The sequence below is a fragment of the Mastigoproctus giganteus genome, chromosome 5 (genome assembly GCF_048544385.1).
Source record: "Mastigoproctus giganteus isolate SK-2022 chromosome 5, ASM4854438v1, whole genome shotgun sequence".
NCBI lineage: Eukaryota > Metazoa > Arthropoda > Arachnida > Uropygi > Thelyphonidae > Mastigoproctus > Mastigoproctus giganteus.
The window spans coordinates 53790630-53804632 of NC_143579.1; the positions used below are offsets into that span (position 1 = coordinate 53790630).

At 33.8% G+C, this 14003-nt stretch overlaps 1 protein-coding gene across 4 annotated transcripts in view; it reads right to left on the bottom strand.

Moving 5' to 3' along the window:
* Nucleotides 1-14003, bottom strand: part of LOC150085398 (uncharacterized) — a 650000-nt gene that overhangs the window by 393521 nt on the left and 242476 nt on the right. The window lies entirely within an intron of this gene.

Below are 14003 nucleotides of genomic sequence, written 5' to 3' on the forward strand. Positions count from 1 at the left end.
AGCACGGATTTAAATACTGCCTTGCGAGTTTTATTTGATGATAAATATTTTTTGAAAAATATTGTGAACAAGCATATTCAAGAACGTTTTTGATAATATATAATAGATTAACTTCAGTTTGTCAATAATTTTTGTATCGAAATATTCAGGACGAAGTTAGCAAATTAAAGAACAAATATATTTCAAAGAAATTTCCTCAATTTTTACATGAACATTCTCAAAAATTTTGGAATCTTTGCAGTAGGTTCTCGTTGTTCGTGGTTTGATCATTAGAGGAAATTTTCATAAGACCATAAGTCGCCATCGTGTTAGATAACAATGGTATTATGTCTTTTTATTCTAAATCTGTAAATGATTTTACTCTATCAGTTTATTCATTTTTTTGTAAAAAGTTAAAGGCAAAATATGTACTAAATGAAAAGAACAGAATATATACACAATATTAAGAACAAATAATAATGTACACAGATAGGTTACTATAACTATACATGGGCACTAAATCAATACTTTATTTAGCGGTTGGCAATTTTTTTTTACACATGGAATTTGTAATTTTTTTAAACTCTTTTGTGCTCATTACATGCGCCACTTTTTTAAACATCATCATTTAACCACCATAAGTAGTTTGCCATTATAGCCTCATTCCATTTACCCAGTTACCTTTTTTTTTTTCACGAAGTCTTTGATATCTTGGTGAAGCCGTTCACCCTGCTCTTCATTCAACGTGGACTTATGGAGTCACGTGGATACACGAGACGTGGAAACAAGGGTGAACCAATGGGTTTTAGCATAGGAGCAGAAGGCACACGATTACCTTTGTGCTGTGAAGCGAATTTGTTACTTTCGACTCTTTGACATCGATTTTCTACTTCTTGTTTTCGTTTACGTCTATTCAGTGCGCTAACAGCAGGTTATGAAGCTAGGAATTTTTGAAACAACATAAATCAGGTTTCAATCATTGAAAGATTATTGCAACACTGCAATAATATTATTGTATTATTCGCCATCTTGCAATAAGATGATCGTCACTGAAATTATAAATACCAGAATTTGAAAAGCCAGAATTTGATAGCTCATCCATTTGTTCTGTTCAAACCAAATGTACAGCACACGTGGAAATACCCTGATAGTAGTGTTTTTTATTTTTTCTTAATTTTAATTAATATTATAATTTACAGACTTAAGCTCCAATACAGGATAGAGCTTCAGTATATTTTATGAAAACCCTAAACATGAACGGTATCGGAACCTAAAGTACTTAGTACCGCACATTAGTTGAAGGCTGAGAAGAGAGAAGATCCTTGTTCACATTAGATTTCTGTAGATTGTAGTTTTCAGGAAATATATGGGAAGGAAGATTGTTCCAGAAAACAGAAGTAGAATAGATAAATGAGGAAGAGAAAAAGTTGGTTCTATGAGTTTGCAGCTGGATAGTGAATGGATGCTGACTGTTTGTAGCATGTGTTTGAAATGGTTTACAGGAGAGTGGAGGAATTACATATATCAGTTTAGAAGAACGGTGCCTATGGAAGTATCTAGAGAAAAGGCATGCAGCAGAAACTGAACGTCTATGAGGAAGATTGGAGAGACTTTGAAAGAGATAGGTCATTAATTAATCTGGTTGTCCTCTTCTGAATCGAGTTAAGAGGTGGGCACCACCCCAAATGTAGGAGAAACAATATTACATAGTAAGGCGCATTTCAGATTTGCACGACTCAGTAGTCGTTTAAGAAGAAAAGTAGTCCAGAAGAGTGAAAAAGAAAACTCAGTTTTCTAATGCAGAGAAAGCATTATTTGTGGCGTACTTATGAGGTTAATCTGTAATAAAGATATGCGATCTTGTCTAGAAATTTTGGTTTCATCGATGATAAGCATATGAACAGGAGTCTTTTTTGCGTGAAATAAGACACGACCGAGTTTTAAAAGGATTGAAGTTAACGAAGTTTTCCTCTCCCACTGGAGAATTACCTGGAAATCGGCATTTGAAGAGTTGGTGGAGGATATTTGAGAAGTTGAAGCTGTTTGTGCAGGACAGGACGTACTTTCTCAACCTGGAAGGAGGAATGCAGTGTACTACATTAAGTAAAACTATGGATAGGATTCCAGGTCAGTGGAAAAAGGTATAATATACAAATATACAAGAGGAAATAATGGAACCTTGGAGAACGCCAGCGTTAATGGAGATATTAGATGATAGAGTGCTGTCTACCATCACACGCAGTGAGCGTTTAGAGAGAAACTAGATAACAAATTGCAGAAACACTCGGCAACCCATAAGATGGGAGTTTATTTAGAAGATCTTTATGCCAAACACGATCAAAGTCTTCAAAATTCCAAAAGTAACTGTGCTTGGGGTTCATCAGATTGTTCCATTGAATTCATCCAAATATGAATAACATAAGCCAGTACAGCATTAGTGGATCGTCACTGATTGAATCCATGTTGGCGATCATTGAAATCATTGATCTGACGGAAGGTTTCAAGATAGCTTAAGAGACAGCTTTGATTTTTAATTTAAATATATCTTAGTGAGCTGCCAGTGCCTTAAAATATAAGACAGATTAAAGAAATTTATGAAAGCAATAAAATCATTTTTAGGCTAAATCATAGAGTGAGTAATGCATAATAACATGTATGTAAAAATAAGCTAAAATCGACATATTAAAGTATAATTTTTGATGTATTATAAATTCGAAGTTGATTTTAAAAAAAAAAGCTTAATTCGGCTATCAAGTTTTTTTTTTAATGAACAAAAACAATAAAATAAGTAGGGTATAACGTTGCCAATTGAGCGACATTTAGAAAGTCATTTCCAAGTATCCGCAATAGATGATTAAAAGTAAAAAAGCAAGTAATTAGTTTTAGAAAATGAGGATAGGGAACACTTCTCACTGGCCTGGTGGTACAACTGAATTTTATGCAGAATAGTATTTCAGTAGATTCTTTAAATTAGCGGCTGAAGTCTGATCCCCTTGCAAAACAGAAAAATTCTCTATAATGTCTTTTTCACTGTGGGCAACATGACTTATAAATGTTCTTTGGATAACCTCTGTTCAACAGTAAGTCCTCTCGGTGGAAGTGAATGACGCTTTCTCCGGATTTTTTCTCTTACATTACATGCGACTAGAACACAAGCAATTCATAGACTCGATATACTGACTAACTCCCTTTTTAATTTTAACTGCAGTGATACCTAAAACAACATTTTAACCCAGCCTATTTAGTTGTTTTCTTGATCCCAGCGAAAAAAAAATGGAAGACTAAATCATCAGTAAATTATAACTTGAATTACTCAGGGAATAATTGATTACTGTATTAATAAGAAAGTTTCTTTACGAGGAAGAGATCAGAAGTTCTGCGTGTGTTTGGGATTATTTGGAGTTCTAGTGAGTAGGAACAATTTTAATTAGATCGGTGGAAACAGCAAAGGTCTCATCATTTCTACCTACTAGTTTGGCATGAGTGAAAAGGGCAACAGCTGGGATTGGAAACGTGGAATCATCAAAGAAAATTACTTTTCTCTGTCTTGAGAAAGTTAGATTGAAGAAAATGAACTTTTAGAGACATTTGTGCAGGGTCAAATTTATCACTTTGCGAGCATTAGACAAAACATCTATACATGGTCCCGTAATTCACCTCCACCATATTGGGGGAGGTGAATCTAAAAAGTAAAAGACGGAAAAAATTTCAGAAAATGTTCCAAAAATTCGTTTGGGCTTTTTTAATTTAAAAATTACATAATGATCATGTATCTGGTACTGTGGTCTAAAGTAACCACTTAAAGCGGCGTACAAATATAAAATGATAATCTAATTAATGCAACAGAAACTTGGTTAGGAGGAATCGTTATGGGCTCCTGCCAAATTAAAAGTCCAAGAATTTGTTTAGGTGTGTAAATTCGTCCCTGCATCTGCAGAATGAGAACGACAAAGACAGCAGATATTAATGCTTTTTCCCCCATAAATCTAGATTCTTCAGTTTTTCTCAATGGTATGCATTTAATTAGAGAATCACCGAACCCTCAATTCCTTCGAGTAATCTTTTCCAAAGGCCAAAGGTACAGTGGTAAACTATACTTTGCCAACTGTAGAAAAAAAAAGTACAAATAGCAATCTTTTTCCCCCTAAAATTTGATTCGTTACTGCTCATTAAATAACAAGGAGTCGTTTTTGTTTATGCTGAAAAATAAACTACATTTCTTAGTAAGAAGATTATGGTATCTAGGTTTATGATTTTTATGTAATGATGTTTACTCTACAATTTAATATGTAATTGCACACTTGCTGGAAAAGAGTACTGCAGTTCCGTTGCTAAAATTTGTTTAATCTTATGGTGCTTCATTAATTAATAAGTAATGAAATATTGATGGAAGGAAAGTTAGTTTAACAAATTACGTCTCCTTAAATTGCTAAATATATATCCGTTTGCATTATTTGTTTACAAAATGCCGAATTACAGCATTATGTTCAGAAATGCAAAAATAATGTATTTGCATTCATTTCAAAGCTCGATATAAGTTCTGATTACCTTAATCCTCAAAACTAAGTGATTTACGATAATTATTTACATGGATCGATAAGTCTGAGTTAATTATTGAATTTCCATAAAATATTTTTAATACTTAAGCCGGCATAGATGCGATTTGGATACATTTTTCAATTTTAAATGCCCTCCACATTATAATTGTTCATAGTTTGCATATGCGTTCTAATGTTTAAATTTATGGAAAATATTTCTGCCATTAAAATGAAGTTTGATTCCATAAAAATTATGCGAATGTCGGATACAGACATTGAATATTATATATTTAATAGCCAGAGCAGTACCAATAATGCACAACTAATTTGCATTTTATCGAAATTTCATATTTTATTAATTCATTCCATTTCCATTTTCTTTATTTAAGATATGTTTTTGTTTTTTGTTGTAGTGGGGTTTTAGGAGCATCAGCGACTAAGGCCATATTGCTCCGTGTATATTGTCTGTAAATTGCGTATGATCTAAGGTCGATTTTTTGTTTGATGGCCGAAAAACCGAGTTTAAGGGAAAAAAAAAACCATGTTGCCCTCGGCTGAAACCAGATACGTCTTTATTCTTCTGAAAAGATATTTATAATAAAAATAAAATTCAAAAATGGTTCTTTAAAATATATGATTAGAAAAATAAAAAATACACACATCTTGTTCATTGTAATCATGACTGCGTTTGTAAAAATTTGTTCAATTTATTTCCGCAACCGAATTTATTTGGCAATATGAATATTTTAATGTTTCGCTTAGTCGGATAACGGAACCTTGAAAATCGCATTTTTTCCCCATTAAGTATTATATTCACTGAGAGCAGGGCTTGATACGTATTCAGAATTTTCATAGAGCATTCCTCAAGAATAAAGTATTTTGAGAAGAATGAACTCGAGCTAAATGCCGAAAAATCTGTCCGGATGACGTTCACAAAGAAGAAAAGAATAATCCCAATGCATGTCTCTATAAACCGACATCAAATCAAGTTAGTCAACTCTCACAGGGACCTCGGTTTGGTTTGGGATTCGAATCTATCTTCGAATTCAAATTCTATGCAGCCCTTTGGCTGCATAGAAAAGGGCTGCAAATTCTATGCAGCCCTTTGGTCTGCTCGTCAGTAACTGGTTGGTTATGGCAATAAGAGCTATCTAAATTTATTCAAACTTGTGTTGTTCCCGTGGGTCTCTACGCGTCGGAAATCTGGTCCTCTGCTCCTCCAACCTACCTGCAGCAGTTCTTGGGGCTTGAGTATTGGCTGCTGAGATCTCTCAATAGGTCTTCAGGACATCCCTTTACTATCTCTAGGGCTATACTACACTCACTGCATGAAATGATCCCTTGGAAACAAATAATCACTACTCGTAATATAATGACCCTCTCCAAGCTTATTTCGGGTAGACTTGATCCTCCCATCATCAAAAGGCTCATCATTCTACCGAAAGATAACAGAAGAGAAACTAATCATCAAACATCTAGGATCCGACCTGCCCTCAACCAAATCAGCTTCCTCAGTCATATGTTTCCAGCAAACACGATTGATCTCCTGAACGACCTAAATGTTAACCCTGAGGTGATTTGTGTCGACAAGACATACAGATGAAAAGCCTTTGTGGATACCTACGCAGTACTGCAATTTTAGTTGTTTCAAGTTTCCTCCGCTCTCCATAGGCTTCTGTGTTTGCGGACAAACTGTACTCCTCTCCTGTTCCGGACAGCCTTCTACAACTTGCCTGCTCTCTCGCACTGTGCTTCGAGGGATGCTGAATTTATTTAGAAAATTTATCCTGAATATTGTGTTAGCCTGCTGTAATAAATTTGAGCTGTATCCTTTATATTAATGTATATATTGTTAATTTGTTATTAGGTTTATCCTCATAGCAAATCTTTGCTGTGTATGGGGTAGATATAACCTTCTCCTTTTCCTTTACTTAAATAAATAAATAATAAAAGGAAAAGAAAAAAAAGGACGACTTACAAAAATACCACAGTTTTTCTATTAAGTCCATTATCACGTGGAGTTCGCACACTGGCTTTTAAAATTTTCATCTAATGTTTATCTCTAGAGAATTACAATTTCATTATAATCATTCTTTTTGAAATTTTATGCCCTAAGACAGCAATAAACGTTTTGGCTTCTTCATGAGCAAGAAATTTAACTCCACACTGGATTTTGGGTTAGGCAAACTTCTTTTTTTTATCTCGTCCAATATTAAAAAGACATGTTTAATATTTAAATAGAGAAACTTGTGCTTCAAACCCAACATGTACTTTTACTTGTATACAATCGCCGGGTTTCTGTTTGCTAGATGAAACACCAGAGCTTTCTCCCGAGGTTCACTTAACTATGTTGTGAAAATAACCCCGAAGTTCCTAGTGCCATGAAAATTACTTCGAGTTAAGCCTTCACTTCTATTAATGAACAAAAATGCGCATATCGATACAGTTCATATAAGGAAATTATTCCTTCCCTCGATATCCAATGTCAATGGAACGTGTGATACATTAGAATCTATAATATGGACAACGATTGTATAATTTCTGTTAAGTATTAAGAAGGCAGAAACGTACTGTTTGGTTAGTTTTTTTCAGATAAAGTGATTCCAGACCTCTCCAATGAGTGAGTTATACTATAAGTAATGGAACTACTGTACTGTCACGACAAAAGGAAGAGGAGAAGAATTATGACTTGCAGAAAAGCACATATCTCGCACCTATTATTATAACAATAACCAGACATACAGACATAACAGGAATCCTCCAAGTAAATCTCAAGAAGTACAATCAGAGATGAGATTGACTAACTCGAAATTGGATGAAGGAAAAATAGAAACTATAAAAAAAAACCCCGAAAGGTAGAGCGGAGTACAGGAAAGTAGGTCACTTTGTTCAAAAGGCAGGTGACATACTAGTCTAGCTGGTGAGGACCTGTAAAATCGATAGTAAATTGGGCCGGAGAGAATCTCTCTTTCGTACTTGAAATGTCATCCTTTCCTAGAATCTAATTCGCACAGAAAACGTTCTTTCGGTCCACAAACAAAAGCTTACGTGACAAAGTTTAGTTTAACCTAATCATTGCCTAATTTTTAGTTTTGAATTTTTTGCAGTTTTCTAATTGACATTATTGATTTGAACTAGAAATATCGATTTATGTTAGCTTTACACATATGGTATAAGAACACAGCTGAAAGACAAAATGTTCCAATATTGGAACACTGCTGTCACTAAGTGCAAAAGACAAAGAATACTAAGAATACTAATCTTCTTTACGATTTAATAAATTTCCTTTTCCTTAATAAGATTATGTGGTTGTCAAATATTCATTTGAAAGGTTATGGATAAAAATTTGAAACGATAACTTACATGCTTTTCTTAATTTATTTGCCATTACAAGTATAATGGCTGTTAAGGTGAGACAATTCATTTATATCAACATCTTCTGTTGTGACACATGATGTAAGAACTTTCTGTTCAGGGAGTTTAAAAATCATAGGCTCGATTTTAGTGAACTATTTATTTTTATGCAGCTTTGCATTACTGCACGTGTACATTTTTCAAAATATTTCTAAGTTTGACATAGCACAGTTATTAAAATCAAAAGGTTTTGAAGATCCTTCCTTGCTGGTATTCCAGAGAAATTTTTATGTGGTTTACCTGTTTACAGAAATCAGAAGTATTGAAACAGTGACACTTGATCACAAGGAATACTTCAATTTCTTGCATGGTAAATTGAAAGGTACCGCTTTGTTTCTTCTTGAATATAGAATGGTTTATTGTCTGTTAAATTCGAATAATAGTTTGTTAAATTCGAATAATGTCGTTCGAGGATAATTCAAGTAGTTGAAGAAAATTTTTGGTTGGAAAACCCTATACTAGGAAAATAAACCAGCACTTCACTGTTTTGAAGTGCTGATTGATTTTCGTGGTATACGACCCCTATTTTTCCAAATTTAAACAGATTTGGTAGCAGTTGGTGTTTTCGTTTTTATTTATTTTTGCTTAGTCACAATTTTTCTTAAGGGTGTACCCTCAATACACTCATTTTCAGTATTTGTTACTGCTGCTGAAATATCGACTTCTGAACAGCATTCTTCCCATAAATTATTTTCATATTAATAGCTATTAAGATTAAAAATTAAAACTACACAATACATAGGTGTAGATGTAGCTCTGTTTCAAAATTTGTACATAATTAAAAACGAGTTCTTAGACTACAATAACAAAATTTGTTATTAGAGGTTATAAAATTCCAATATCTTTATATTAGATAGCATTCTTTAAGTACATAGTTCAAAAACAACAAAAATGCTAAAGATACGGCCAACTGAAAGAATAGTTTCCATAATTATGAAAATTTAAACTGTAATAACTGATCACAGCAAGCATACTGCACTATTGCAAGTTCTGGCTACTACCTTCATAAGATATTGGTTAAAGGATAGAACCGTCTCTTTTGTACTGGTAAAAGTAAACATTCTAATTTGTTATTCGAGGCTAATAATAACGTTAATGTATGTCTAGAAGCCCAGAGATCGAAACTTATTAGAGCTTGATAATTAAGGACTAGGAGAAGGGGCGCCTCCGTAGCCAGGTGGGAAGGAGCAGCAGTGCGTAGCACACGCTTCTTGATTAGACCGGGGTTCGAGCCCGTCACCACCAAATACGGAGGATGCGGAAAGGTCATTCAGGGAATGACCACCGCATATCCCGGAACAATATGGCCTTAGTTGCTAATGCTCCTAAAAACCAAATAACAACAACAACTAGGAGAAGGAAAGAGCAGTGATATCCAATGCTGCCCTTTCTTTGCACTACAAATATCTTGTCCAACACAAAATAGCAAATGCCATAAATCTGTTCAGTTTCCTGATGTATCTCAAAACATTTCTTTTACGCAACATCTACAACACGCATAAAACTGGAATTGGGTTGTCCTGGGTATATGGATAGATGGCGTTAGAATGGTTTACGATTTTAATAATAGTGACATATGGTTTTCTTGTCATCTCTTTTACGTAAATGATTAAGTGATTGATTATATTACATACTTTGAATAGGCAGTAATAAATTCGGTCAGCAGTTTTATTCGCACGTGTGTCACAGTAATGTCATAATATCGAAATGAAATCTTATGACAACTGTGTAGCTGAAAGCTCATTACGAATTTTATGGTACCCCTTCAATATCATAATTTAAGGAGAGACGATATTATTAAGCATGCAGTTAGCGATAATGTGACCAGAACATCTTTACCGCTTTTCGAATGACTTTTCTAGTTTGATTTCCAATCCAGAAAATATAATTTTTTTCCCCATTCGGACTGGAATTATATTTGCGTTATCAGAGCGAAACTCACTTTAAAACGTTCATTGTCAATTTTCTCTGGTCTGTGGTCCTGATAATGGCATTGGTTATCGATTGGCTTCTCTCTTGGATCTACGTAAAAGGAATTTAGTCCAAGTTCTCCCATTCTTCTCCGTTCAAGTGACAGAACAGTAATATGCAGTTTTTTGATATTACGTAGCTCATCGGCAACTGCTGAACAACGTTCTTTTCAGAGTTTTTTCATTTCCTAGCCTTATTTTCCAAGTCCACTGAAGATTGACACAGAATGGAAATACGAATCGAACCGCATGCGTGACAAGAGCATAAAGCGGCTTTAGTGATGCTCAAGTCCACGAAATATTCAATTATAGCATTATCCTTTTTCTTTGATAAATCATTGTATCAATATACTCGTACTAGAACTATTGTGTTAACGCTCCCCATTTGATATGTCCGGTTCTTCATGATTAGTTTCAGATTAAAAAGAAAAAACAAATGCATCTAGGTCGCACCGAAGATCTGATGTTTCTGCAGAATATGTACACTACGAGGGAACAAAAGCATGCACCCATTGGTGTACCATAATTTATCCTACCCTGAATCGCTTTACTGACATGAAGTTACGACACCCGGATCGTACATTTAATATGTGCAATTCTCTGTGGTATTTTTCTTTAGACAAACCTTTCCTATAAAAACAACACTCAACTGCATGTGTTAATGTTCTTTGATTCCCCAAGGCTAACGCTCTGGAACACAAATTGACTAAACCATTTCGTAGACCTAGATTGTAGAGCATTTATTAAGATCAAATCACTGGAGCATGAGAGATATATTGGAAGCAGCATTGCGGGTAGAACAAACACGGATCATTGCTGAAATTTCAGCGTTCCTAAAAGGTCAGAATTTATTACCGAAGAAGTATTCTCGATTATCAAACAGAATATCCATTCAGCAAACGATGTGCTTTTGATGCAACGTTTCAGGTGTCCATCCGACTGGAACTGAATGAATCACGATTGAACTCCATATCCCATTTCATTTTAAAAGATGAACAGTACATGCACACTTTTATGAGCTAGAATAGCTCAGTACATTTCTCTGCGTGAGTTTCTTGTGTTGGATTCATTAAGCCCCTGCCACAACTTTTCCAGTTAATTTATTAAACTATTTTCTTACTGATATCAATAATAAAGCGATTCGTTACGGATAATTATTAGAGTACTAGTTTTTTTCTTATTCTCTCCCTCTTTCAATAAAAAAAACTGATAATAGGGTTGGATTATTTAGAATTTGCACGACGCACCTAAAGTATAAGTCAATGTATCGTATCGTATTAAGTATAATATGTCAGTATTATCGTATCCATATATTATTCTATGGTCAATCAGCCTGTTTTGCCGGTTTGATTTTGATTTGATATTTTTGGGATATATCTAATTTTTCGATATGGCAGGATTTTTTTACTGTATTTGCAACCAGGTTTTCTTTATTTTGCTTATTTGGTTTCATTATGAACTGAAAGTTTTTCAGTATCTGACTTAGATAATTGGGTTTGCCGCTTCTTAAATCGGTAGAGTTTCCGATTTGATTTAAGTTAAATGATTGTACTCTAGTATTTAGTATTAGAAACGGCCGCATGGTGCAAGAAAGTCTATGGCTTATGCTGCACCAGCCAAAAAAAAAAAAAAAAAAAAATCCGAACAAAACAATGATAAAAACAAAAAAAAAATAAATAAATAAATAAAATAAATAACTAAATAATAATAATTAATAAAAAAAATATATATATAAATAAAATAAAATATAAATAAAAAGGAAATTAAACCTATCATCCTATGCGCTTCCCTTACCCGAAAGTACTATCCAGATGACCTTTGAATTTCCCCAAACTGTCGGCCTCTACCACCCATGAAGGCAACTTATTCCAGTAATTTATAACTCGCTGGCTAAAATAAAACTTCCTGCAGTCCAATCTAAATATTTCCCCCCCGTAACTTGAATTTATGTCCCCTAGTTCCAGCATCATTTATAATCTTGAAAATTTTGTCCTCATTCATTTTACTGATGCCTCTCAGAGCCTTAAACACCTCAATCAAATCTCCTCTAAGGTGTCTAGTTTCCAAACTCTGCAACCCACATATTCGAAGTCTTTCTTCATAAGGACGCCCTTTTCCCGATCTCACCAGGCGAGTTACCCTTCTTTGCACCCTTTCAAGAAGCTCGATGTCTTTCTTTAGGTGCGGTCTCCATACTTGAACACAGTATTCCAAGTGTGGTCTAACATAAGCCTTATATGTTAGATAAAAATACATTGAGGCGTGTTTGCTTATGTCCTTTAATTTTATCTTGGTTCTTCACTAATGAGGTGAAAAGAATGACCAAAATAGCTGTCTGGAGAGTGGCTTTTCTGTTCATAATGTGGTTAAGCGGATAAATAAAAATATTTATTTTCCTTCTGTCCTGACGGGAATCTTGTTAAGCTAAGCTACAATATACTGTTCCTTTTATAAATAAAAAAAAGACTATGCACACATTGATGCACATTATTTTTACTTTACAATAAGTCTTGATAAGAGATCATTCAGCATTTAAATGGTAGTCTTTTACGAACAACTTTTACATAGGTCAATATATAATTAGGTGCAGGAAAACCTATGTTATTTCCACAAGGGATTAATTCGAACAATTCTAATTCGCTGAGAGGCATTTCTGAAAATAATTTCATATGTTAGTATAAGCTAATAAAATACATAGAAGAAGTAATGCGCTACATGTTCATCATCATTAGCAGTTCTTTTATGTCTTTTTATAAGACTCAATAACACATTTACAAATTGTTGTTGTTAATGTTACACCTTAGACCAGGGGTTCTTAACCTTTTGCTTTAGACGAGCAAGATTTTGCAGCTTACAATACGTGCGACACCATATATTAAAATATAATGTTTTTTGCTTAAAGATTAAAAATACATTTTTAATTAATTTTTCAGCAGTATTACGCATACAAGAATTATATTTATTAATTAAAATTTTTGAGCGCTAATATTTATTACCACATCAGTGGGAACCTTGACTTTGAAGAGATGGCGTCAAACCTTTGAAATTAATTTCTCCATTATGAAGCGATAATCGAAAATTTTCTTCCAAATGTGATGTCAACAATTTCGTCTTTTTTTTTTTTCTGTTTTTGATATTGTCATTAATGAGAAAGCACTTTCACACGAGTACGTTGATCCAAACATACAAAGTACTTTGAATGCTTCTCTTTGGAAAAAAGGAAAATTTTTGCAGTCGGATCAGAACCCCAGAATTTTAAAATAATTTTGTGTTGGAAAAGATATTTCAGAGCTAAAGACGACAGCATATCAACAAATTCTAACTCGGCAGCAGCTACTCCATTTTGATTTGTTGAAAATTGAAAGTTGAATCAAAAAATCAAAATTTTTTGATTTGTTGAAAATTGAAAATTTGTTGCAAGTTACTGATTTCAAAATTTATCGTTAATTTAAAATTTGGGAGGTGCCCTTTCAAGTATTCAAATCGTTCTTGGAATTGGTCACTAAGGTCTTTGATTACATTCATTAAAAACGATGGGCACTCCCCAGCAGTTTCCTCCAGACATTTTTTAAGAGTGGGAAAATGAAGAAAATTTCTTTTTAAAACTTGATTCTGAAACACTTGAAGTTTTTTTCTCAAATGCAATAATCTCCTTGTATAAAACTACCACAAATTTATCTTTTCCCTGTAGCCTCAAATTTAACTCATTTAAATGGTTGAAGATGTCACCCATGGATGAAAGTGTAACCTTGAAATCTTCAATAAAAATTTCATTAAAAAGATTTTCTTTATTGCTTTCTATTAGAAAAGCTTTCAGTTCTTCATACACCTCCCAAATTGTGGAGAGCACCTTTCCATGACTGAGCCAACGAACCTCTGTATGAGTAATAAGATCAGAATGCGGTATAATACTTCAAGATCTTCCAAAATATTTTTAGAAGTCGCTTATTTAGGGATTTAGCAATAAAATGGTTGATGACTATAAAAATGACTTTGAGAGAGCCTATAATTTCTTTTTGATCTTTCGTTCGTGGAGACAAGACCTCAATATGAATCAAACAGTGATGATGCACAAAATTAGGTATCCTTTTATCTCTATTAA